Genomic DNA, 5,260 nt, shown 5'->3' on the forward strand with positions numbered 1-5,260 from the left:
AACAACAGGAATGACTAGAAGGCTGATGGACACTTGTAAATATTTTCTTTGTTTTTGTATTTATAAGATTAGTTTTTTTTTCTTACTTTTAAATATGTATGTACATTTCTGATTACAAATTTTGTAGTGATTATGTTTTATGAAAATTTAATAAAAACATTTTAAAAAAAAGAGTAAATGAAATGTTAATGATGGATAAAGAAGTGGTTGAGTGTATGGCTAAGGAAGAAGGAAAGGAAAATAGCAGTGAGTGATGTTCAGGCATTTGACAGCAGTGATCATGGAGAAATGTTGAGTGCTGTAAAATAATGTAGGAGGAAAAATGAAACAGATGGAGAGAACAGGAGAAATGTTGAGTGCTGTAAAATAATGTAGGAGAAAAAATAAGACAGATGGAGAGAACAGGAGAAATGTTGAGTGCTGTAAAACAATGTAGGAGGAAAAATAAGACAGATAGAGAGAACAGGAGAAATGTTGAGTGCTGTAAAATAATGTAGGAGGAAAAATGAGACAGATGGAGAGAACAGGAGAAATGTTGAGTGCTGTAAAATAATGTAGGAGGAAAAATGAGACAGATGGAGAGAACAGGAGAAATGTTGAGTGCTGTAAAATAATGTAGGAGGAAAAATGAGACAGATGGAGAGAACAAATTATGAACATTCTTGTGTGTCTGTGACGGTGAATGGATAGATGCAAGAAAAAAAGATAAGACAGGGAAGAGGGATAAAACAGGGTTGTCCATTGAACATGTGGCTGTTTATGATGGTAATGAATACTGTTATATAGACACATAGATCAGGGTTAGAGGATGGTGGATGGTGGGGATAAAGGTACCATTAATATTAACTTATGCTGATGATTTGATTTTAGTAGCCAAGAGCAAATATTGAATGAAAGAGATAATTTCAGGACAGAACAAATTCTCATTTTAATAGGACTGCAGTTAAATAAATCAAACAGCAACAGTTAAATAAGTCAAACAGTAAGGGCTTTGAAGAAGTGGCAACAATGGCAGAAATGTATTTTATTAGAAGTGAGATTGATGTTTTAGGGATTATACTTGGAGAGCAACAAACAATAACAGAACAATGGAAAGAAGTTGTAAAAGAAATACAAAAGATGACAGATTTGAGGATGGTGTTTCAGTTGGCCCTAAGAAAAAGGGTATATATGTTTAACATACATTTGAGGAAAGTTAGCATATATAATTGGTGTGTACATGTTTCCAAGATTCATGAAATGTTAATTGGTGGGGGAAGGGGACAAGGTTGAATCCAATCAAAGGAGGGATTAGTTTATGTTGTAAAATAAATTATTAAATCTGGTTGTTTTCTTAGAATCAATAAATGCATTTTGGGTGTTAAAAGTGTATGAAAAAATAAAAAGATATGTGGATGGGTAGGGGTAACGATAGGAAAAGGAAAAGAAAAACAAAATGTTTGAAAAAGAAGGAATCTGAAAGTAAAATAAAGAGATGGAATTTGATATCAATGAAGTAAAGATGTAAAAGAAAGAGTGGTATAAAAGAATGCACAACTAATATATTGATCCTTAAGAAAAAAATGGGGGCTGAATACAATAAAGCAATGTGGACAAGGCAGGAAAGATTTTAATCTTTTTTTTGAGGCCAGTGATTTCCTGTGGCGTTTTTTGCTGGACAAACTGTCAATGAAAAGTAACAGGAAATATAGAATGGTAGAAGAAAGGACATGTAATAGCTATAATACTGAAGAGACATCACAATATTGTTTTTGGATTTTAAAAACTGAAGTTTTTTTGGCAATTATTTAAGGATGTTTATGACTGGAAAGTATTAAAAAAACATTGATATGGATATGGTGCTCTATAGGAAATACAAGGTTGGAAAAGGGGAAAAAAACTAAAATTGGATAAAATTGCATTCATTACCACTTGATATTTATGGAAAAGAAGATGTAAAGAATTGCTCTATGACAAATGTACAGATTATGAAGAAGAAATATGTGATATAAAAAGGCTATGGAGGTTGGGATGGGGTAAAATGGTTGTTGAATATATTTGGGAAAGTGAATATATTAATTGTCTTATAAAACTGTATAAAATGCAATGTAAAGTATATATGTAATGGATATATAAATAATGAAAGAAAGTTGGAAAAGTGCTAATAAAATAAACACCCCCTACCCTTTTTGATAAGTGCTGCAGGATCTTTTACAGCCAACTGAGCTACTTCCAACTGCATCAGGTGGGACTTCAGTTTAGTGTTTCATCTGAAGGATGGATTATTTTAATAGTAAACAGAAACATATGTTCTAATGTTGTTTTTTCCTAACAGGTCTAGTTTTAAGAGATAGAGAGTTGCCATTTACTGCCCCATCATTCCCAAAACATATTGCATGAATGTGTGGCCAAATAATTTTAGCACTACAAGGAACTCAGCTCACTTTGCTGTAGGTCAGATTCTGTGTTGCCAGAGCTTATACCTAGAAGATTTAACTATACAGTGTAAACATAACTTGGGTGTGGGCTGCGTTTACCATAACAAATTAGAACTGTGCATTTACTCGACACCCTTAAGGCCATTTGCTCTTATTAGCTGATACCACCAGTGGGATTCAAACTCCATATTGCTGCCTCTATCACCTAAATTTTTGACAGCAGTTGTGTAGGAGTTAGGAGTGGCTATCACGTTTCTGCACGCATACACACACATACACACACACACACTCACACACACACACACACACACACACACACACACACACACACACACACACACACACACACACACACACACACACACACACACACTTATTTACAATAGCCATGCCATCTCAAAATAACTACCCTCTTGAAGTTATAGGGTTTTTAAATGAGTAATGCAGTATACAAATACTGATAGTATACATATCATATCCTACAAAGCACGCCAGACGATTTTTTTGAGACTCTAACTAATTTTACCTGAAATCTGTGTGCTCTGCTTGAGAAAATGGTTGAATTAATCCAGTGGGGTTTTAGATGTTCTGTTGTGCATTTTAGAACCTTTTTCCAACATTTTCATTCATGTATGTGACATATCTCTAATCAATGGATTTCTGATGAATACTTGAGTTTTATGGTTTCACTTCTGTACTTCCCATGGCCAGTATTCCCCTCACTTCACCATCTCTATCAAATACAGCACCAGTATCCAACATCATCAGCATTTAACCCCAATTGTCTCTCAAATGATACAAGATTTCTGTCTAAATATGAAACAAGTTCTTTAACTTCTCCACTGCTGTTTTGAAATTAGTTAGTACCTTCTGCTGTTGCTCTGATTCTTTACCTTTGCCATAAATGTCCATCAGGCTGTTAGCACCCTATGTAAAGGTGAGAGATTTCCATTTTGATTCCTTCCTTTTTAATGCCTTTTCATTTTGAGGCCTTAATTTACCTAAAGTCAGAAGATTCTTTTATGTATAGAGTTCTCTAAGTATACAGATAGCACTGCCTGAGGTAGGTCTCCCACTGGCAGATAATCCTGCTTGCATCACTACAACCTGAACCTGTACCCTACCCATTTATTGAAATCACATGTTTTAAGTAAGATACCAAGTCACCTTCTGTATCTCTGCATTTTGTTTCAAAATATAACTTCTAGCATTACCTATAGCTAGTGCAAGGGTGATGACCACCTCTTGGGAAGTAGAAACATCTTTTTTACACCACACACTGTTCTCTAGCCTCCTCTCAACCATAATTTTGGCTCCATCATAAATGTTGACATCAGTAACATCTAATCTTCAAAATGTCAAGTCATTCTGCTCCTTAAAGTCAAATGAACAAACAGCAGATTTCAAATCAACAAACAGCAGATCTCCAACTATATTTTCATCCTTAAGATTATTTTATGGTGATAAGCTTTATATATACTGTACACCTTGCATGTGTTTAATCAAAGCTACTTCTCTTCAGTATTTTCAAAATTAGTTCAGGTTGTTTGTAAGAATTACAAAAAAAGTGAAGCTGCCATCATTATTCAGTGCATTTTGCCTAAAGAGTCATAGTTTCATTATTACATGTCTTTTTGGAATGCAGATCTGTTCAGGATTGATGACACAGAATTAAAAAGATCTCCCTTCAAATGTTTTTTAGATCTTCCTGAAATCAAGAACACCTTCACAGATGATCAAGTATCAGAAGAACAAGATATTTACCATTTACTGATTCCACTGATAATCAGAAATGGCATAGCTCCCCAGCAAAACCTGTAACTGAGGTTGCTGCATGCTCCTCTGAAATTTACTTCCTTTTGTATTGAGGCATCTGCACCAGTCCAAGATAACCATAATGGCAAGTATAAAATTAAACTCATATGGTAGAATTACCACATCAACAAACTCTATAAAGAAAGAAAATGCTTCTGGCCATCCGTAAAAGAGGTCTACCCTGTCATTATAAAATGGATTTAAAACTGTAAGTTTTGTTCTCAAACTAACTAATTCAAAAGGCAACCATAAGTGACCTTATATTCCAGGATACACACCAGAGTAGCTTTCTGAATGCAAAACATTCCTGCTCAACATGGCTGAGTTATTTGATAGGATTACTAAGGCTGTGTGTAATGTTCCCACTCTGGGCCAGTAATCAAGGAGCCTGAATCCTCACCACTGATACTGGAGAGGGACGTTCATTTGGAATACAAATGGTTACACTTAGTATTTCTAGATGCATACCTCTCTGCATCAAGCACAATTTCCCTTAAGAGCACACGGGGAACACAGTAAGCAAGGGGTCTGGATTTCTCTATCTGTCTTCCTCCAGATCCCCAGTAAGACTCCCCACTGGCACAGCTTAGAGTTAAGTCCTCAGCCAAGTGCCCAAGCCAAGTCCTCCACTACTCGATCTGTGAAACCAATTCTTCAAGTCCCTGCTCCAAGTAGCTGACACACACACTTTGAGATTTGATTTGCACACACACACACACACACACACACACACACACACACACACACACACACACACACACACACACACACACACCTGAGAAAGGCTGCCACAGGTTTACTAGCTATGATCTCTTCTACCCAGACTATAAGGTAGTCATCATGGCCTCCAGGCACTACAAAGCCTGCTACCTAAGGTTCTTACAAGGGTACCCAATTATACTGAGTGAAATCAGTATTAATACAAATCATAGTTTGACCAGCAGCAAGGCTTTCAGGAGTGGCCAGAATGTTATCACCAAATACATATATGCAAATACTTTCAAAACATAAATATTTTTAAGGACAAG

At 35.8% G+C, this 5,260-nt stretch overlaps 1 pseudogene; it reads right to left on the reverse strand.

Annotated features, from left to right (window-relative positions):
• Positions 1–3,153: 3,153 nt before the first annotated feature.
• On the reverse strand, positions 3,154–3,736 carry LOC122814202 (annotated as a pseudogene).
• Positions 3,737–5,260: the final 1,524 nt, after the last annotated feature.

This window comes from Protopterus annectens, chromosome 10.part0, assembly GCF_019279795.1.
Source record: "Protopterus annectens isolate FY-2018-M chromosome 10.part0, PAN1.0, whole genome shotgun sequence".
In the NCBI taxonomy this organism is placed as follows: Eukaryota; Metazoa; Chordata; order Ceratodontiformes; family Protopteridae; genus Protopterus; species Protopterus annectens.